At 42.5% G+C, this 23,028-nt stretch overlaps 1 long non-coding RNA gene across 1 annotated transcript in view; it reads left to right on the top strand.

The window, feature by feature from the left end:
- Positions 1 to 23,028, top strand: part of LOC132133703 (uncharacterized) — a 300,636-nt gene that overhangs the window by 45,419 nt on the left and 232,189 nt on the right. The window lies entirely within an intron of this gene.

Consider the following 23,028-nt stretch of genomic DNA (forward strand, 5'->3'; position numbering starts at 1 on the left):
ACCAATATTGTGTGTTTTAACGCTTTCTTACATTTTGTATCTTTGGTTCACCATAAGAGCCACATCATCTGCTACTTAGTCTCTTTTATTCCAACATAAGAACCAATTTCTCGCAAATCTGCATCTGGAATGGAATTTAGATTCATTTAGACTGTCTAATGCAGCTCAGAGGTAACACGGATCTTGTTAACCTGCAAAAACAAATGCATAGCTTAAATACTGTATTATTTACACATAAAACGTTGAATATTCATATTTGAAAAGGTTTAAACCATGGAAAGATACTTGAAATGTGACACTAAAGCCGCCAGTAGATGGCAGCAAGTCACTGTTAATGAGCGAGTCATTGAGACAAATCGATCCAATCAAAAGGTATGATACATTCGGGAATTGATTAATTTGCATTGCTCAAATATACCCACACTTGGTTTTTATTATTATTATTATTGACAACATTTGCAGTCACAAACAACACATACAAATACACACATAAATAAATTATTCATAAATAAATAAATTACATACATAAATTAAACATATCCAATGGGGTCTGCAAAGTCCAGCAAGGTTAGCAGTCCAATTCATAGCATCACTTACAGTTATGAGTTCCAATTTCATTCAGTCACGTGGTGTCACAAGTACAAAAAACACAAAAAATACTCACACTTGCTTCTTTGCTCTTGACCACTTGTATGACGTATTTCTTATATTTAACCCAAGTGTTCAAGTGAGAATGAAGACCACAAGTGTGTGACAAACGTTTCATTACCGGATGTGAAGAATCAGACTGCGATCGGTTTGCGCAGTGCTGCGTGAAGTCAAATTCTGGCAATCACAGCTGTCTTTTTTTACCGTACATTGTACGGATATTTTTTTACAGTGTACAGCCCACAGTGCATATTGTAAGAAAAAATAGAAAATTGTTTAGATTTTATTTATTCAAATGATCATTTCTGAAGTCAAAATTAAAAGTAAAATTGAAAAGAGGAGACAAAATGGCAATTGTTTATTTATGAAGTAGTAGTGACTGATGCCGGCGATTAAATGTACCTGTTAATTTGTATACTTTTATTATTAAATTAATGTTACCATATAGTAACGTTTCCCGGCTTCACAGAATTAACCAGGTCGCGCGTGGAACTAAAAATCTCAAAAGTTTTTAAAAGTCTTTTTTACAGAATTATGCATTGCTGCTGTTTCTCTAACATTTCTAACATGCAGCTGCAAATTACAGTCCAACTGAATGGGAGAACTCGGATGAATTTACATGCACGACATCATGCCTGTAATGCCCAGTTATCAGAGTGGACCCCTGTGTGTTTCCTGAAGCGTCGCTCTGCCCACCATTACCATACAGATCCCCAAAAGACACACCACCACTACAACGAATGGACTGGACAGGACATAGACACAGATCATGCTCTGGAGAAGGATTCTCATCGGTTGACAGTTGTCATTTGCTTTTGTGCTACTTCACATGTCCTGGTTGGTAAACTGGTGCAGCAGGGGGCCAATAATGTACCTCTCAGGGAGAGCGATCAGGTTACCTGTGAGAGTGGAGAGTATGAAGAGCCAGAGGAGAGCTGGAGACACACACAACAACAGAAGAAAACACACGGTACTATGAAACCATTACAAAAATATATGTATTTGGACGTAACAAAAAAATTGTGGTTGAAAATAATATATACCTAAACTCATTGTGCTTGTATCCATAGGTTTTTACAGATACCAGAGGTTTGCAAAGTCTTTTGAAAATTGAGTCTTAATTTTTCTATTGTAAAAGGAAAGGCTGCTGATTTTTACTTTGCGCAGGAAATACATGCCTTTAACGAATATGAAAGGTTCTGGAGGAGTTAAATGGGAAATGACATGATTTTGCATTGCAGTACTGGATCTGCAGGGGTCACTATATTAAAAGGAAATTTCAGATGTCAGTTCCTGACTATGGATATAATGATAATATCACACTATATGTTACTCAGTTTTACAATGTTTATACACTTCAAATTCTGTTAATTCTGATATCATAAATAAAATAGTTTAAATAATTAGTTTCAAATGAAGGTAAAATGACTTCATTATTTAATAGCAGCCAATCACAGTCATTTGTCATTTTGAAAAACCAATAAAAGCACCAAACGTGCCATGTATTTTACAGTCAAAGCTGTAGAAGCTGTGGAAGCATTTTTCTGCTCCATTAGACACAGATGGACAGAGGAGAAGGACAGGTCTGTCAGGTTATTGATATGCCTGGTTTTCCAGTGAAGTGGAAACTTCATCAGAATGTTTAGTCTGTTATAAACAGACATTTTTAAAGTCTTTTATAAACTAACAAAGACTTTATTTACTTTGTTGGAACAGCAGTTATGCTAATTATGTCTCTATTTGTTTCTCTGTTTTGCCACGGGACACAAGCTCCAGTCTGGATGCAGAACACCTGAGATGATGCTGACCCTCAGAGGACCCCAGATGATGCTAACCCTGAATCAACAAACAGAACTAATAAATATTGCTACTTACTATGCAATCACATTATAATTGCTGTTACTAATGTTCATCATCTGGTTGACTATGTCTTGTATTAATTTTTCTGAAAATTCAAGTGCAAAATCATATCCAAAAAAACTTGAGGCTGTAAAGGCACTTCAACTAAGTACTGATTTAATGGTATTAATACTTATGCAATGTATATTTCCGTGTGTATATATATATATATATATATATATATATATATATATATATATATATATATATATATATATATATATATATATATATATATATGTATGTATGAAGTTTTGACAGTTCTGTTTTTGCATTGTCATTATGGTGTGTGGAGTGTAGAATGATGTAAAAAAAAAAAGTCATTTAAAGCAGTTTAACATAAAGTGATGTGACATAAAGCCAAGTATGGTTGTCACAGGGTAAGCCTGTGACTACGCACGGACTGAATACGCACACACACACTCACATTTCATTCATTCATCGGCGTCATGGTAACACGGTCTGTTTGCCGGCACTGACAAACATGTATACACGGACTTGTGTAAAATTTGATGTTATTGTATGTTTAAAGGTGTGTTGTGGTGTATTATGTCCTGTATGTTAGTATTACCTGGTTTACGTGGGTTATATGGGGAATTAGTGGCTGTAACATCAGTGTATATAACATGATAGGATTGTTGTCTGATGTATAGAAATAAAACGCCTCACTATTATTATTTGGTTTAAATGATTTATTAAGAACAGTGTTAAGAGTCATACAAATATACTTACCACATTTGACGAGTCATTTGCCAAACCTGTTCAGTTAAAAATCCGGTTTATTTATACTTGTTAGTGATGGCCGATTCGTGAACGAACCAGTTGGTTGAACCAGTTCACCAAATCGAACTGAATCGTTTGAAACGGTTCACGTCTCCAATAAGCATTAATCAGGCCCGGCTACAGGATGAAATGACTGAGGGGGCATGTGAAATTGTTAAGGGGGCTTAATGGTGATAGATCATGTCCTATACCTTTTTAGAAGAGCTGCAGTCTCCTTGATTTGACACTGAATCTCCTTAGTAACAACTGTATTTTCAGGAAATCACACAGTCGACAAAAGATAAGCCAGCGTCATTTATTATGAATAATTAACCCTTTCACACTCAAGTTTAAAATATTCTAACTGACTCCGGAGAGTTAGATTTTTCAAGGCGACAGTTATTTTAGAACGTTCCCCCTTAATGTTTCCATGGCAACGCGTCATATTTGTCACGTGAAACACCGCAGCCACAATAATAACACTGTATAACAGATGTAGGCTATCCTTCATTTCGTTTTTCCTTTAGTATTCGAAATATTCACAAACTTACTTACCATGTCATCAACTATCTGATATTCCGATTCTCAAATATGTTTAAGTGAGTGTGTTTGGTGGTTTAAAAACCTTTATAACAATAGAGTAAACTTTATAGTTAGCATACTTCCACTGGGTTCCCTTTCGAGAGTACTCTCGTACTGCGTAAGCTAGCTTACGCTATGGGAAAAGGTCCCCTTTTCTCGAGAATATGAAGCCAAAAATTATCCTTAATTTTTAAATAATGTAAAACGCAGTGCTGCAGCACAGCAGACCCAAGCGAAGCGGCTCGCGCGCTTATTGGCTGTGCTGCGGCAACTGCAGCAACCTATGGTGAGGCGGCGGAGAGTAACGAACCAATGGGGGCGCTTCGCGCGGAAGAGGACAGACACGACAGCCTTTCTCTCGCCGCGTTCAGTAGTGAGGAATGGTCGGGCTCCGTTGCGGACCCCCCCCCCCCCCTCTACAGCACCCAGCTGCACCGGACAACGCGCCGATATCGACGCGGAGCTTACTCGCGTGCTTACAAGGGCTGTCAGCGACCTTCAGCTCGACTGGTCTCCTCCAGACGAGCCCGCTAAAAGCAGGCTGGATGAATGGTTCCTGCAGGGGCGCCCTTCGGCCCCTCCGCAAAGAAACGCCCCCTTCTTCCCGGAAGTTCACAATGAACTCACGAAGTCGTGGAAAGCCCCATTCTCCGCACGCTTGAAGACTTCTGTCTCGTCAGAGCTCTCCTCTGTCGACGGCGCCCGAGACCACAGTTACGAGAGCCTCCCCCCTCTCGAGGAGGCTATTGCTGCACACCTCTGCCCGCCCTCAGCCGCTGGATGGCGGTCGAAGCCTGTACATCCATCCAAGCCGTGCCGCACCACCTCAGCTCTCGCTGGCCGAGCTTACACCTCCGCTGGTCAAGCTGCTTCGGCTCTACACACCATGGCTGTGCTGCAGGTTTTTCAGGCCAGACTTCTCCGTAACCTGGACGAGTCTGCCCCAGATACCTATGACTTTAAAGATCTCCGCAGCGCTACTGATCTAGCCCTGCGTGCGACAAAGACCACAGCACAAGCGATCGGCCGAAGCATGGCAAGCCTCGCTGTTTTAGAGCGACACCTCTGGCTCACGCTCACGGAGATGAAAGACGCCGACAAATCCGCCTTTCTCGACTCTCCTATCTCGCCTTCCGGCCTCTTTGGCCAGTCGGTTAAGGGTTTCGCTGAACGCTTCACTGAGGCTCAGAAAACGTCACAGGCAATGAGACACTTCCTGCCGAAACGCTCTAGCTCTGCTGCGGGACGCCGTAGAAATGCGCCGCCCCCTCAGACCTCGAAGCCATCGCAGCCAGACTTACAGTCTCGCCTAGCGACCAAAACCCAGAACCGCTCTCGCTCTACGAGCCGCAAACCGCCAGAGAGACGGGGACCTCGGCCCAGGATTGTGCTGAACCCCGAGCCTCCGAAGCCCTCCTGACCTTCGGGCTGAAAAGACCGTGGTTAAGTCCCGCTGCGGCCGGACCACCACACAAGAAACCTCACATGCTTCCTCCAATCCCCTCACTAAAGGCGGTTGGAGATGTCTATACTGCAGTAAACGAGCCTGTTACAATGCACGCACGCCTGCACACAAACGCCGTTTTCACGGCGACCTCAATAAAGCACAAAAAGAGCTTTTTCTATGTAGGCAGTGTGCCCACTACACAGTACGCACCCCTGCATGTATACACACTCCCCCAAGTGTCACAAAGACTCACTCGGGTCTCCAGTTCGCTCGCAGACCGCCGCGCTTTCGCGCCGTGGTCGAAACGAAAGTGAAAAGCGAAATGACACACGTCCTTCGCGCCGAACTGATAAACCTTCTTGCAAAAGGGGCGATAGAAACTGTACCCCCTGCGCAGCGCGAGTCAGGCTTTTACAGCCGCTACTTCCTCGTACCAAAAAAGGATGGCGGTCTCAGACCCATCCTAGATCTCAGACGTTTGAACAAAGCGCTTATGACGCGATCGTTCAAAATGTTAACTACCAAACAAATACTCGCGCAAATTCGCCCGAGGGATTGGTTTTTCTCAGTGGATCTGAAAGACGCTTACTTTCACATTCAAATAGCACCCCATCACAGGCCATTCTTGAGATTCGCCTTCGAGGGGCAGACTTATCAGTACATGGTTCTTCCATTCGGCCTCTCCGTAGCGCCCCGTACGTTTACACGGTGCATGGATGCCGCTCTCGCACCCCTGAGAATGCGGGGAGTGCGAGTATTGAACTACCTCGACGACTGGCTAGTTTTAGCCCATTCCGAGGAACTACTGACGACACACAGATCCTGGATCCTCAGCCATTTAGAATGCCTGGGTCTCACGATCAACACTGTCAAGAGCGCTCTGTCTCCCAGCCAGAGGATTTCCTTTTTGGGGATAGACATAGACTCTGTGACATGTACAGCGCGCCTGACGTCACAGCGCGCTCTCACTATTCAGCATTTAGCCGTGTCGTTCAAAGCCGGGTCTCTTTACCCGCTCAAATGATTTCAGGAAATGCTAGGTCTGATGGCATCAGCCTCTGCGGTTCTCAAACTGGGCCTGCTGCGCATGCGCCCACTACAGTGCTGGCTGAGAGACCATGTTCCAGCGCGCGCCTGGATTTCCGGCCGCGCGCGCATCAGGGTGACCCACGGCTGCATCACAGCTCTGGCCCCTTGGAAAATAGTCAACTGGTATCAGTTAGGCGTAAGCACGGGCGCTGTCTCGAAATGGAAAGTAGTCTCGACAGATGCATCCAACCTCGGTTGGGGCGCCCTGTACGAGGGCAGGTCTGCCTCCGGCCTCTGGTCGAGCCCGGAGCGACTGTTACACATAAACTGTCTGGAGATGATAGCGGTCGAACTATCCCTGAAAGCTTTCCTCCCATTTTTAAAGGGCCACCACGTTCTGGTCAGATCACACAGCATGTCAGTGGTGGCCTACATAAATCGCCAGGGTGGTGTCAGGTCAGAAACCTTGCACACCCTGACCGAGCGTCTTCTGACATGGGCACATTACAATCTGCGCTCGCTAAAGGCAGCGCATGTACCTGGCATCCTGAACCGGGGCCCGGACATGCTTTCCAGGGTGAATGTTCCCCCTGGGGAGTGGTCTCTTCACCCACAGACGGTTCAGTTGATGTGGAGCATCTTCGGCAGGGCAGAGGTCGACCTCTTCGCCTCAGAAGACAACGCTCATTGCCCAATATATTTTTCAAAGAGCAGGGACGCGCTGGCCCTCGATTGGCCCAGACGCCCGCTTTATGCCTTCCCACCGGTCGCGATGCTACCGCAGGTCATCGATCGGGTCAGGAAGAGCAGATGTGCTATGCTGCTAGTAGCCCCACTCTGGACGACCCAACCTTGGTTCTCCGAGCTGATGCAGCTGTCCAGTACAGCCCCATGGCCAATACCGCTGCGGAAAGATCTCCTCACGCAGCTGAAGGGCGCGCTCTGGCATCCCCACCCCGAACTTTGGGCCCTTCATGTATGGCCCCTCAACGGGTACCCGGGAACCTCCCTGAGGGAGTGTTAAAGACCATTACGGAAGCCAGAGCGCCCTCAACCAGGCGCCTATACGCGCAGAAATGGTCAGTGTTCTCCACCTGGTGCGGGACACGGAACCTAGACCCTCACTTATGTGACGTGACGGAGATACTCTCCTTCCTACAGGAGCGTTTAGATGCGGGCAGATCCCCGTCTACGCTCAAAGTGTATGTGGCAGCCATTGCAGCTTCTCATGCTCCGGTGGCCGGCCTATCACTGGGAAAAAACGAACTGGTCATTCGTTTCCTTGAGGGAGCTCGTCGGATGAACCCTCCCCGACCCCCTTCAATCCCTTCCTGGGACCTGTCTACGGTCCTAGAGGCCTTAAAGGGCCCCCCTTTTGAACCGCTTCAGTCTGTCGATATGAAGCTTCTTTCGTTCAAAACCGCTTTTCTACTGGCTCTGGCCTCAGTCAAGCGAGTGGGGGATTTACATGCGCTATCTGTAAGCGCTGACTGTCTCGAGTTTGGGCCTAATGACTCCAGAGTCATTCTCAGACCAAGACACGGCTATGTCCCCAAGGTGCTCTCAACACCGTTCAGAGCGCAGGTCATCTCGCTGTCAGCCCTTTCCTCGCAAAGCGACGAAAGCAACGCGAGCTTCATCTGCCCCGTCAGGGCTCTTAAAACCTATATTGCGCGCTCCGCCTTATTCAGGAGGTCGGACCAGCTCTTCATATGCTTTGGTGGGCGCACCCGAGGTCTCGCCACCATGAAGCAAAGCCTATCGCGATGGATAGTAGACACTATCTCGCTGGCTTACAAATCTAAGGGCCTTCACTGCCCGTTCGGCATCAGAGCCCATTCCACCCGAGGTATGGCCTCGTCATGGGCGTGGTCCTGCTGGATACCACTGGATGATATCTGTGCGGCGGCAGGCTGGGCCTCTCCGTCCACATTAATTAGATTCTATAATCTGCAAGTCCCTGCCCTGCAGGCCAGGGTACTTTCTATATAGACGTGCTAAGCCTTATCACGTCCCCCTTTTTTCGTTCCCTATATAAAGCTCACTAAGGTTGGCTGTTGGGACTGGGATTTCTCCTGCTATAAAGCCCCGAGCTCTCGCCTCGGGCTGTGACAGGTCGAAGTTCCCGAGCACGCACAGCGTTTTACATTGTGTTCCCATAGCGTAAGCTAGCTTACGCAGTACGAGAGTACTCTCGAAAGGGAACGTACTCGGTTACTAACGTAACCTCGGTTCCCTGAGATGAGGGAACGAGTACTGCGTAACCTGCCGTGCTATGTGCTCGGACCGGGTGATCGCTTCAGTCGATTTAAAACCTGATCCCTATGGTGAAGCGGCAGTATCTGGCAGTAATGAATCTGGCAGTAATGTCACGAGTCACAACACTGAACATTCTAAATCCCGTGGGGATAAGGTTCAATTATTATTTAACTCAAAAGGTTTAACATTTAATTTTTAACAATGAATACAAAAATTAAACAGAGGGGGCAGAGCTGAGGGGGCATTGCCCCCTTTTGCCCCCTTGTGGCGCCGGGCCTGGCATTAATCCACAAATTACTTAAGATGTTAACTTTTTTAACGTGACTGACACTCCCTCTGAGTCAGAATAAACCAATATCCCGGAGTAATTCATTTACTCAAACAGTACACTGACTGAACTGCTGCTGTGTAGAACGAACGGTGTTCGGATCACCAGTACACTGAACTGAGAATCGTTTCTGTCGGACGCGTCCGATTTGAGAACCGATGAGCTGATTCTCGTTCTCGAATCAAGAACCGGTTGCATCGGTTTTCGGATCACCAGTACACTGAACGAAAACCGTTTCTTTCGGACACGTCCGATTTGAGAACCGATGAACTGATGCTACTGCGCATGCGTGTAAAGTATTTCGGAAAGTGTGATAAAAGATCTATATACATTTTTATTATTATTATTATTTATTTTATTTTTTTAAGATGAATATTTCTAATCTGTATATTGTAGATTATGAATAGGCCAGAGGGGGTTTCAGGGAAGTTGGACAATAATTAAGAACTCTAAAGACTCTATGTTATAGGAATAAGGGATGATTTATGAAATATGTGTACTGTATTTATAGTTAATGATGAAACATTCACAAATTGAGTTTGTAGTAAACAGAACATGAACACGAGTAGAGCCGCTGATTATACTGAACTGCAGCACGTGCCGGTTAGAGTGATTCTCAGAGTGAAGCCGACTGACTCACAGCGCGTCTGAACCGAACTGATTCTTTTGGTATTTGATTCTGAACTGATTCTGTGCTAATGTGTTATGAGCGCGGGTAAACCGAGGGCTTGAATGAAGGTGCAATCTGGCGAAACGTAAGTTCATTTAATAACAAATACATCGCAATGGTTTATGTATAGTGGTTTCTGCGCTGATGACACCTAATTTATTTACTTTATATCTTCAAGGTCCGTGTATATTTTGGTCATTTGATTTTCTATTTAAAAATAAATAAAGATAAATGAGAAACGGTTCGATTTTCGTTTTTTCGTTTTGTTTAAGAAACGGAAAACGAAAATTTAGCTGCATTTTTCGTATTTTTGTTTGTGGGTAAAAAATGAGATTATGCTTTAATATTTGTTTGAATGTGTGGGCGGCGCTGAAACGCCCCTTTCATCCCTTCTGTACTGCACCGACAAGCGGCAACCGCAAGCTCAGTTCATTTTCACAAGGAGAGAAGCGGCAGACAGCAGAGCATATTAATCCCGCGGATTCTATACTAGTGGTGCTTGCAAGCTTTATATATATTTTTATATATATAAAATTTTTTTTGGACCAAACAGAAATTAATTTATTCAATGACATTTGAATTTTACTGTAGGCCTATATGATCTACAATGACATGAAATATGCGGATTTTTAGCCTACTAATTTTATTCTATACCTATTTAAGAAAAACCTCACAAGTAGCCTATGTTTTCATTTGCTATTACAAACAACAGCAACTGAAGCTTTATCTTGTAGAGTGTAGTCTGCTGCACTTCTCCGATCGGCGGATCCCGATCCACACCTTCCATCCCGAAAACAGGGGAAAGAGCTTCAGCTCCGTCAGTTTGGATCGTAAAACACCCTAAATAACACGAAAACCTTACAAAACTCAACACGATGTGCTTTCTGCCATCTCGGTCTACATTAACTTCTTTCTGAAACGTCAGAAATGAACCAGGCTCATGCATCAGACGAACCATGTCTAGCTGGACATGTCTACTTTTAAAATAATCCATTTAAATAGAAAAATAATAATTTTATATTTAGGCCTATGTAATTCAAATGAAACCAATGAGAGGTGCAGTGTTTCCCGTCTGAACTCATTATCTGTAATGATGTCACACCATCACTATATTCATACTGTCATCTACAGAATTCGTGAATTCAGTTCATAATTCTAAGTAGCATAGCCTATAATTAAAACATTTAAAGTAGACTAATTATGGGGAAAACTTAACTTATTTTAATATAAATTTTATTATAAATGTGGGGTTGGGTTTTTCCCATTTTATTTTTTTATGAATGGCCTAGAATAAAATAAATAAAAATTAAAATAATTAAAATAATAAAGTTGTCAAGTCTGCTTTGTCAATAACATGCAGCAGCTGGAAAATTATAATATTATTTTTTATTTTATTATTAATTTAATTAATTAATTATTATTATTATTATTATTATTATTATTATTTTATCTTGCAAGCACCACTAGCAAAGAATCCGCGGGATTAATATTCTCTGCTGTCTGCCGCTTCTCTCCTGGTGAAAATGAACTGAGCTTGCGGTTGCCGCTTGTCGGTGCAGTACAGAAGGGATGAAAGGGGCGTTTCAGCGCCGCCCACACATTCAAACAAATATTAAAGCATAATCTCATTTTTTACCCACAAACAAAAATACGAAAAATCCAGCTACATTTTCGTTTTGCGTTTCTTAAACACAACGAAAAAACGAAAATCAAACCGTTTCTCATTTATCTTTATTTATTTTTAAATAGAAAACCAAATGACCAAAAGATACACGGACCCTTCAAGACTTAAATCCTCATATGCACATTATTGCTGTTACTGTATTTGGGTGCGTTGTTGCAAAACTTAATTTTAAACTTTTCATGATTATGAGGTTTTTAACTGACTAAAGTTATGATTACTGACTTTATATATTTGAATGTTTGATAGACGTGACGCCATTACGTCATCGCCAATGACGTCATTACGTCGAGCATAAAAGAACCGGTGAACCGGTTTTTTCAACCGGTTTATTGAATCGAACCGTCCGAAAGAACCGGTTCGTGGAAAAGAATCGAACTTCCCATCACTAATACTTGTGTCCGCGCCATCTTGGTAGCGCGTCCGTGTGTGTGACGTCACCGGGTGGTTACATCCGCCATAGCTGTACAAAAGAAATGTTTTATGAGTTATTTGTTTTATTATTTGTGTGTACATAATGTGTGTGTTATGTGTATATCTGCAGATATGAGTTGATGTATGTATTATTGTTATTATTATATGTGTATGTGATTTATGTGAAATATAATTACCTTTTCAAATGGTATGTCCCGGACCATAGGAGGAGTTAGGCCTATAAAAAGGCTCCAGAAATTTAGTATGGGAATGAGAAGTGCTGTTTGTGTCGTGCGGCTGCACGTACAGGTCAGAGTTTGTCTTGTTAAATTAATTTATTTTGATTATGTGTCTGGTGCAGTTTGTATTTAAGTTTTTTTGTTTTTGTGTTTTGTTTCCCAATTATTGAGTGACTCATCGTGTGGCAAATAAAATTTATCCTTGAACCTGACCAACGGCTACCTCTGTCACTTTGGGCCTCCATCCGCTACTGCTATCGTAACAGTTGGTGTCAGAAGTGAAGGAAACAAATAGCGGTAAAAGTGACAGTGAATCAAAATGCCACCGAAGACCAGGGGTCAGTTGACTACAGATGTGGAAACGGAAGAAGATCAAGGTGCAGTGTGTGGCGTTCCAGAGGAAAGTTTCCAACCTGCTGAGGTTCCAACCACCACAGGTGATGCAGCTGTGACAGCCCTGGCAGGGATGTTTCAGGCCTTCCTCCAGTACCAGAAGGAGAGGGACGAGAGGCAAGATAGAGAGTCAGCTCGACGGGAGCAGCAGTACAAGGTCCTCAATCATCAAGTCACGCAGATGCAGATGGACGTGGAGAGTACTAGGCATAAAGCTACCTGTTAAGATCAGCCAGTTACACGAGTGCTGGATCATGTGCCTCCGTTGCCAAAGCTACAAGACAGTGATGATGTTGAACATTTTCTGACTACGTTCGAGAGGCTGGCAGAGGTGTACAGGTGGCCAAGGGAGGACTGGGCTGTGCATCTGGTTCCTTTGCTCACTGGAAAAGCGAGAAGTGCTTTCGTCGCCATGGCGCCTGCCTTTACCTCTGACTATGATAGAGTTAAAGAGGTAATTCTCAAGAAGTATGAGATTAGTCCAGAGACTTATAGACTGAGATTTCGTTCATTAAACACAGCCTTTGATGAGTCCCCAACGGAGCTGTACATCCGCTTAAAGGTCTTGTTCTCAAAGTGGGTCCAGCTGGAGGTGAGCTGCAAAACAGAAATGATGGAGACCTTGGTGTTGGAGCAGTATATGAAGGTGCTGTATCCAGAGGTGAGGACTTGGGTGAAGGAGAGAAACCCCAGCACTGGTGGAGAAGCAGCCGACCTGGTAGAATCCTATATAGCAGCGCGGAAAGGATCTTCTGGGACCTTTCGGTATTCTGGTATCTATCCGGCAGCAAGAGGTAAGTCTGTGGGGTCAGGGGGTAGTTTGTTCTCTCAAAATTAAGCCCAAATTTTGAAAACCACTCACCTGAAGCCCACACTACCGGTAGCTACATGCCAGACTTTGTCTAAAGATGATATAGTATGTTGCAATTGTGCAGAGGCAGGGCATACTAGTCCACATTGCCCTTTGAGAAAACCTAAATCTGCTAGATTGTGTTATGTGCCCCAATCCAGCCCTAAGGTTGTAGTTAACTTGGATAAGGAACCCATCATTTCAGTGTTGTTGAATGGTAAGCCACTAACAGCGTTGGTAGACACAGGTTGTGTACGTACTTTAGTACAGTCACAGTATATAGCCAGAGAGTCATGGACTGAGGAGACCGTAACGGTTTGTTGTGTACATGGAGACAAGTCAGAATTGCCTACCGCTGAGGTGTATTTGGAGGTTAACAATCAGCCATTTTTGATGAATGTAGGTGTTGCCACAAATCTGCCATATCCAGTGTTGCTAGGGACTGATATGCCCATATTAGCAGACTTGGTGCAGGAGACAGCTTGGTGTGGAGTAGTTACTCGAGCGCAGGCTCAAAAGTCTACCCAGGTGTCCCAATCCCAAGAGTCTGTAGATAGCACCCTTCAGGAGATGCCATTTTTTATAGAGGAAAGTTTAGGTGAAGAAGGGTTGTCCGAAGAAGATAGATAGGACAGACGCAGAAAAAGGGTTGCAGACTTGATGGATAGTGCAGAACAGACAAAGTATGAGTGGGAGGAACCTGAGATTGGTGAGTCAGATTTGGTCATACCCAGTGAACTAGGGCAGCTTCAGAAAGAGGATGTCACGTTGTCTGCATGCTTTGAGAAAGTTGGCAAAGATGAGACTGTGAGTTCATTTTATGGCGAGAGGTTCCTGGTGAAACAGGGTCTTCTTTACAGACAAAGTGAAGAAGGCACACAGTTGGTGGTACCCAAAGCACAGCGCAGGAAGGTGTTAGAACTCAGCCATTCTATTCCCTGGGCAGGTCATATGGGCTTCATGAAAACGTTAATGAGAATTTCCAAATGATTTTATTGGCCCGGTATGTATAGCGAAGTGAAGGAATATTGCAAGACTTGTCCTGAGTGTCAGTTGACAGTTGGCAGAACACCTGCAAAGGCACCTCTTATTCCGATACCTGCAGTTGATACACCTTTTGAAAGGATAGGGGTTGACATTGTTGGACCTGTAGAGAGGAGTCAAAAAGGGAACCAGTTTATTCTGGTAATTTGTGATTATGCAACCAGATGCCCAGAGGCCTACTCTTTGAAAGAGGTCACTTCAAAACAGATTGCATCTGCACTTTTAAACTTCTTCTCGCATGTAGGCATCCCTAAAGAAGTGTTAACTGACCAAGGTCCCAATTTCATGAGTCACACTCTGCAACAGGTCTATCAGTTACCGGGCATTAAGAGAGTTCGAACTACTCCATATCACCCCCAGACTGATGGTCTGGTAGAAAGATTTAATCAGACCTTAAAAGGCATGTTGAAGAAGTTTGTGTCTGAAACCGGAAAAGACTGGGACAAGTGGCTGCCTTACCTTTTGTTTGCTTACCGTGAAGTTCCCCAAGCATCCACTGGGTTTTCTCCTTTCGAATTACTTTTTGCTCACCAGGTCCGAGGTCCATTGGATGTCTTGAGAGACAGTTGGGAAGCTAGTGGCAAGCTACCCAAGCAAAACACCCTTTCTTACATCCTCAAAATGAGAGAGCAGTTACAACTGGCAGCTACCCGAGCACGAGAGAACTTGCAACAGGCACAAGTGAAGCAGAAGGCATGGTACGACCAGAAGGCCAGGTCCCGAACCTTTCAATCAGGAGAGCAAGTTTTATTGCTGCTACCGACATCAGAGAACAAACTGTTGGCCAAATGGCAAGGTCCTTACCAGGTGAGAAAGTTGGTCCTGTAACGTATGAAATCGAAATGCCATCAAGAAATAAACCTTTGCAAACTTTCCACGTCAATATGTTGAAGAAGTGGCACAGTCCGTCTTCACTGCCAGAACCAGCAGGGGCAGCTGTGAAAGAGCTCTTGGTGAGGGCAGTGTTGGAGGAGGACGAAGTACAGGAGCAGTACTTACCTGTTCATCAAAGTGAGTGCCCTTTGAATCTGCAGCATCTGACAACTGAACAGAGAAATCAATTGCAAGAATGCATACCTGACCAACTGTTCCTTGGCACACCTGGGAAAACAGACCTAGTACAACATTACATCTACTTGAAGGATTTGAAACCGATCCGACAACCAGTTTACCGAGTTCCAGAAAGGCTGTTGCCCATCATGAAGCAAGAATTGGAGATGATGCAGAAACTGGAGGTTATAGAACCATCATTCAGTGAGTGGAATAACCCCATTGTGTTAGTACCCAAGAAAGATGGGTCCCTCAGATTCTGTTTGGACTTCAGGAAACTCAACTCGGTGAGCAAATTTGATCCTTACCCTATGCCCAGAGTGGACGATTTGATCGAGAAACTTGGTAGGGCAAAGTATCTTACAACTCTTGATCTGTGCAAAGGCTATTGGCAAGTGCCCTTAAGTCCAAAGAGCAAAGAACTTACAGCATTCAAGACACCGTTTGGGCACTATCAATTCCGGGTCCTTCCTTTCGGGCTGCATGGGGCACCTGCGACCTTTCAGAGGATGATTGATCAGATCCTTCAGGGAACTGAGAATTTTGCAGCAGCATATTTGGATGACATCATTATTTATAGTAGGACATGGCAGGGTCATCTGGAACATCTCAAGGAAGTGTTAACCCGAATAAAGAATGCTGGACTTACCATTCGCTCAGACAAGTGCACTATAGCTAAGACGGAGACCTGCTACCTTGGTCATGTGCTGGGGCATGGAATTATACGCCCTCAGGTTGGGAAGGTTGAGGCCATTAAACAGGCTGAGCGGCCTGTAACAAAGAAACAGGTGTGATCCTTCCTTGTCCTGGTGGGGTGGTATAGACGTTTCATCCCAAACTTCTCTGCAATGGGCCGTAGCCCTTACGGAGCTGACAAAAAATAACAAACCTAACAAGCTTAATTGGACGACACATTGTGATCGTGCTTTCATGGATTTGAAGGATGCTTTGTGCAAAGAGTCAGTGTTGCAAAGTCCAGATTTTGAACAACTCTTTACAGTTCAGACCGATGCTTCACAATTTGGCCTTGGGGCTGTGCTTTTGCAGGGAGAGCAGGGGCACTTGAGACCCATTGCTTTTATCAGCAGAAAACTCCTTCCACGAGAAACACGGTATTCAACCGTAGAGAAAGAGTGCCTAGCTGTCAAATGGGCCTTAGACTCTTTTAGGTATTACCTCATGGGTAGGAAGTTTAGGTTGGAAACTGATCATCGGGCACTGGTTTGGCTTGGTCGAATGAAGGACACGAATTCCCGTATAACACGGTGGTTCCTGGCTGTGCAGCCATTCGATTTTGAAGTTTTGTATCGGACTGGCTCTGAGAACTGCACGGCAGATTTCCTCTCCAGGACACCTCGAGTGGTGTCTAGGGAAGGGGGAGGAAATGTCACAGGGTAAGCCTGTGACTATGCACGGACTGAATACGCACACACACACGCACGTTTCATTTATTCATCGGCGTCATGGTAACACGGTCTGTTTGCCGGCACTGACAATCATGTATACACGGACTTGTGTAAAATTTGATGTTATTGTATGTTTAAAGGTGTGTTGTGGTGTATTTGATGTTATTGTATGTTTAAAGGTGTGTTGTGGTGTATTATGTCTTGTATGTTAGTATTACCTGGTTTACGTGGGTTATATGGGGAATCAGTGGCTGTAACATCAGTGTATATAACATAATAGGATTGTTGTCTGATGTATAGAAATAAAACGCCTCACCATTATTTTTTGGTTTAAATGATTTATTAAGAACAGTGTTAAGAGTCATACAAATATACTTACCACATTTGACGAGTCATTTGCCAAACCTGTTCAGTTAAAAATCCGGTTTATTTATACTTGTGTCCGCGCCATCTTGGTAGCGCGTCCGTGTGTGTGACGTCACCGGGGGGTTCCATCCGTCATAGCTGTACAAAAGAAATGTTTTATGAGTTATTTGTTTTATTTTTTGTGTGTACATAATGTGTGTGTTATGTGTATATCTGCAGATATGAGTTGATGTATGTATTATTGTTATTATTATATGTGTATGTGATTTATGTGAAATATAATTACCTTTTCAAATGGTATGTCCCGGACCATAGGAGGAGTTAGGCCTATAAAAAGGCTCCAGAAATTTAGTATGGGAAGTGCTGTTTGTGTCGTGCGGCTGCACGTACAAGTTTGTCTTGTTAAATTTATTTATTTTGATTATGTGTCTGGTGCAGTTGGTATTTAAGTTTTTTTGTTTTTGTGTTTTGTTTCCCAATTATTGAGTGACTCATCGTGTGGCAAATAAAATGTATCCTTGAACCTGACCAACGGCTACCTCTGTCACTTTGGGCCTCCATCCGCTCCTGCTATTGTAACAATGGTGACCCATACTCAGAATTTATGCTCTGCATTTAACCCATCCAAAGTGCACACACACACACAGAGCAGTGAGAGCACTGTTGGCTCAAAGATACAATAGTCAAAGAGACATGCCAGTGAAAAACCAGAAAGAGGAGGGCAATCGCATTCATTTTGTATAACCAAAATATAATTGAACTCCTCAAATTTGGGGTAAAAAAATTATTAAAAAAACAACAACAAAAACCACAATATCCTCCAAAAAGTTATCTTCATTATGACGGATAAATAAAATAATGTTAAGTAACATTTTAAATCAAATCCTTCTTACACTGGATGTGCAGTCATGTCCTCATCTCATATATAAAACACCTGTAATTCACAACTATTTGCTAAGGAACTCACATTCACGTATAAGTAGCCATGTTGACAAGTTTGGGTGAGTAGGGGCAAAACGCACAAGATTTAGTATTTTCAATGCCCTGTATTTGCGATGTCACTTCATTTGTAGCAGAAATAAACTGCTGAAGAAAAAGCTAGTTGTCATGCAAAGTGTAATGTGTCACTGCAAGTCTATGGGGTGAGAATTGTTGCTTTATTCCAAATAAATAGATTATGATCCACAAATAAATGTAACAAGATTCACAAAAATATATCAAATTCACAAATAAATGTACAGAGTTTCACAAAAAAATATAAAACTCACAAATAAATAAAATGAGATTTGCAAATAAAAATATATATATTTACAAATGTGTTTAATGTCACAAACACAACTCTACCTGGTATTTATTTGTGAACCGCTGTCTGTGCATTTGTAAATCACTGCACGCATTTGTGGATCGGTTCCTGTGCATTTGTGGATTTGAAACACTTCTAGCGTCGACGTGCAGATAAATCCACAAATAAGTGGACTCCACCCACCGTTTACTCAAGCCAATCAAATAACGGCCACATTGAGCTGACCAATCGTAGCACGTTATCGCTTCAACCAATCACGTTTTGGCTTAAATCCAGGGGGGGGGGGCGTCTTGCCTGATCGGCCATGTTGTGCGTACTTGTCTGTAACGTTACTTGTGGACTTGTGAAATGTCATCAGTCGCTGCCCAAGTACTGTTTCCCTTTTCAAAGTTCACATCTAGCCAAGTCCAGTTCAAATCCCCGGATGTGTTCTTGCTCCGCTCCTTTTACCGAGGATGCATGGAGAGGTGACTTGTGCGGACTTGATACGGGCCATAACCCAGAATTCAGCTCGAACCAGGTTAGCATCAATGGCGGAGGAGAAAACTCACAACTGCAAGTTATACATTTCGAAATACTATTGTTGTTTTATCACAAAATGTAACGTAGTTCTAAGAGTTTTGATGCCAGAATGTTGTTTAAACTTCAAAGCTACCGTCGAATTTTGAAAATTTGCTCAGACTATTTCGTTACGAGTTGAAAAGTAGCCTAACCCTCGGCAAGTCCTCCTAAAAAGTAGCTAGGCCCTGTAACATTTTGTAAAATATGGGGCTGCCTGTGTTGATTCTGTAGTGGATAAACATTTGATATATTTTGCTTTGGGTATATCTAATGGGCAATTGTTTTGCCTGAGGGAAAAGTTTCCTAACTAACGTTTGCCTAACGATACTTATATCAAATGCAAACCTTATTTTAGAGTGCTCTTGTCATTTTAACCAAATAGTTTGCTTGTCTTTATTTAAAAAATTTTTACAAATTCTTTTATAATTGTATTATTTTTCATCAACTTAAATTAAGCATTATTTTTTTATCAAGGGACTGCTGAGGAAACTCGGGCCTTGATAGAGTGGCGGGCGGCCAACGAAAGGCTTTTCACCGGGAGGCGCAATTCCTCCAAAAGTTGATGGGAGTGAGTATTCATTTTGAGTGCTTGTATAATTCCCTGCATGTCTGAAGGTTTGGAGCTAGATTTGGACAGTCTTCATCCATAAAAATGAATACGTTATTGAAGTGGAATCATGTAAATCTTTATGGTTTTGTTTTGCCTATAGGCATTTTGTTCCACTTCTGGTTTGGCCATAACTGCCAAACAGGCAAAGAAAAAATTGAATAACCTAAAAGATAAATACAAGGTAATCTGCCTGTTTCTCTACTTTCTGTTACTGAAAGAGGCTTACCAAGATGTGTGTAAAGACTTTCCGGTCATATTTGAAACCTAACATAGATGCATTGGCCCTTACATTTTATTTTGTAAAATGTAGTTTACTCCGTTTACATTGTTTACTCTGAGACTGTAAAAAGAATAGTTCACCCCAAAATGAACATTCTGCCATTCACCTACAATTTTAAGTTGTTTCACACCTGTATACACTATTTATTTATTCTTTTTTTTTTTTTTTTGCTTTACACAAAGGAAGAATATTTGTAACCTAAGAGTTCTGGGGCACCACTGACATGTGTAATTTTTTGGTGCCTCAAACTGTTAGGTTACAAAAATTCTTAAGAATATCTTCCTCTGTGTAGAGCAAAAATAAAAAATGTCTAAAAGTGTGGAACAACGTGAGGTGAGAACATGACAGCATTTTGCTTTATTGGGAGCTTAGGGACCCACCCACAGGAAAAGGGGTAGAGGCCGGTAGTGTGACTGCTGCAACCTGGCAGTGGTACACTGCAATGGATGCTGCACTCCAGGGGCAGCACTCAGTTACTATGCCCGTAGTTGTTGCATCAAACCCACTGCCACTACAGGTGGCTCAGTCAGCACACCAGGTTCAGCCCCTTCTGTGGAAGCCAGGAGTAGCCAGCAGTCAAGAAAGAGGCGACGGGACAGCCAGGCTCTTCTTTAGTTTCTAAAAGAACAGGCAGAGAGGGAAGAGGAGAGGGTAAATTCTAAATTAATGTTGTATTTAATGATAAATGATTTTATATAGATTATTTGAATAAAAAAAATAAAAATGAATGTTTCAATTTCAACCCTGGCAAATCATTGTTATAGCAACAGTGTATTCTTTATATTTACAACAAAAACACAAATAATATAAAATAATGTAATATCCAATGTCTATAGTGGTATACAATTATTTACAATCATGCAGTTAAATCTCAAGAAGAACATACCAACATTAAGAAAACGTATAAATGTATCTATACCCATCTACTTGCACATTTATTCATACCTATCTTTCTAATCAATGTCATAGCTATTTCAACTGTTTATGTTGCTCTTTTAATGAACATGACAACATCTGGAAAGGTTTACTGTCTAGATGTAGTACTGTTCAGTTAGACACCCAGGCAGTTCCACGGGAGAAGAAAGCTGAGCAGCCAGACGTCCTCGGAGATGGTTCCCTGATAGGTCCCTCTCACCCACTGCTGCATTCTCACCATCCTCGCGGTCTTCTTGTCCTTGGCTTTCCTCCTCCTCCTCCAAGAGATCACCTCCCATCACACAGATGTTGTGGAGGATACAACAGGCACCAATCACCTTTGGGGCGAACAGTGGCCTGATCTCTAGGGCCCGCAAGAAAATTGCACGCCAGTGAGTTTTTAACATCCCAAAAGTGCGCTCGATGATGTTCCGTGCTTGTGCATAATGCCTGTTGTATCGGGCTTCAACTTGGCCTGTTAATCAAAAATCGTGTAGAAAATGTGTAGTGTATTGCAAATTCATAACAGTAAAAATTTGGTTTATCGTGTGTGTGTGTGTGTCTGTCTGTCTGACATAAAAAAAGTGTTCTTACTTGCGACAGGCTGGCGGTATGGGGTCATGATTGCAATAGGATGCTGCAAGCAAGGGTATCCCCCATCTCCCAAAAGATAGTATCCAGCTGGTGAATACAAAGCCTGCTGGTACATTGGTGATCTGCGCAGCACAAGGGCATCCTGTACAGAGCCTGGATTGCCAATATACACATCTATAAATATGCCTTTAGCATCACAGGTGCCCTGTAGAATGATGGAAGGGAAGATCTTTCTATTTATGTAGCATCTTTTTTGTGGCATTGCAGGAGGAACAATCCTGATGTGGCACCAGCAGCACAGCGGAATGCCTCATGGCCAGCAAGGCCCCCCACCTCATCCATTTCCTCTGCTTTTGGAAAATGAATAATTTTGTGGAGGATGGTCATCATCTCCTCCACAACATTGTGAACAGTCCTACAAACTGTTGAAAGTGGCATGCTGAAGTCATCTGATGTGACCCTGTAGGATGCTCAACAGGCAAGCCAATAAACCGTAACAAGTACTTCAATTTCACGGCTCCATCCATGGGCTTTTTGACAGGGCAGCATCTGTACCAGCATGTTGATGCTGTTCCTGGAGAGCCTGAAAGCTGGCTTTAAATCCTCTCCAGAAAAAAACTTGACCAGGATTGGTACCTGGTCATTGATCTGTGAATACCTGCGAGTGGGACTTTGTTCCTGTTAAAATATATAGATAATATATTAAGAATGTTTTTACTTTTGTTGTATTATGTATTTGTTATATGTATTGCTTTTAAAAAGTTGTTACTATATGTACTGTCGTTGCATTGTATTTATTATATTTTTGGATTTAATATAAGCTATATACTCAGTTGTTTTAAGGATTTTGTCTAAAATTTACTAAAATCTGCCATAATTAAATCTCCCTCTAACATTTGCTCTTTTCGTGAAGTATTTCTTTATACTCTATTTCGGTTTCATTCATTTATTGATAAGCTCTAGCACAACATTCATCCCAGAGTCTAAAAGTTGTAGCCTATATGATTATTATAGATATTAAATTGTCCTGTTTGTGTTAATGCAGTAATATGATGTGCACCTAGCTATATAAAGATGATAAACTATAAACTTATTTGAGCACCACAAAGACAAATAAAAGGTGTGTGAAGTGTAAGCTAGTTAATTTAAATGTTATCAACTGTCAAACCTATTGTACTTGTCAGTTTATTTGGTATACTGAAAAATCTAATGTTGTCTCATTACATCCCTGCAATAGTTTACATAACTTTTTGTGAGATAGTACTTTGTAGTCTGTTGATAGGGTGCCTATATGATACATTATAATACATTTTTATTATGACTTTTCATTTGGATATACCTAACTAAGTCCACATAAGTATATGGGCAGTTTATGAAGAAAGAATAATTAGAAAAACGTACAATGCTAGAGAGACATGCTAATATGGCACGTCTCTTCGCCATCCTCCGCTGCATCCTGGCTTTTCTTTGAAGGATTTGTCTCCTCCGTTCGGCAGCCTCCTCTTCAGCATCTTGATAAATAGCAATTGCAATGGCAATCCTAAGCTGTTCCATTTTGATTTACACTTATTTACAATTGATTTACACTTTTCAACCGTATTATTTAAATTGTAGCTGAGTGGGTTTATTGCTAGATTGTTCTTAATGAAAAGAGGCAGTTGTTTCCACATATTTTATTTATTTTGAACGACGTAAATA

The sequence above is a fragment of the Carassius carassius genome, chromosome 50, assembly GCF_963082965.1.
Source record: "Carassius carassius chromosome 50, fCarCar2.1, whole genome shotgun sequence".
Taxonomy (NCBI): domain Eukaryota; kingdom Metazoa; phylum Chordata; class Actinopteri; order Cypriniformes; family Cyprinidae; genus Carassius; species Carassius carassius.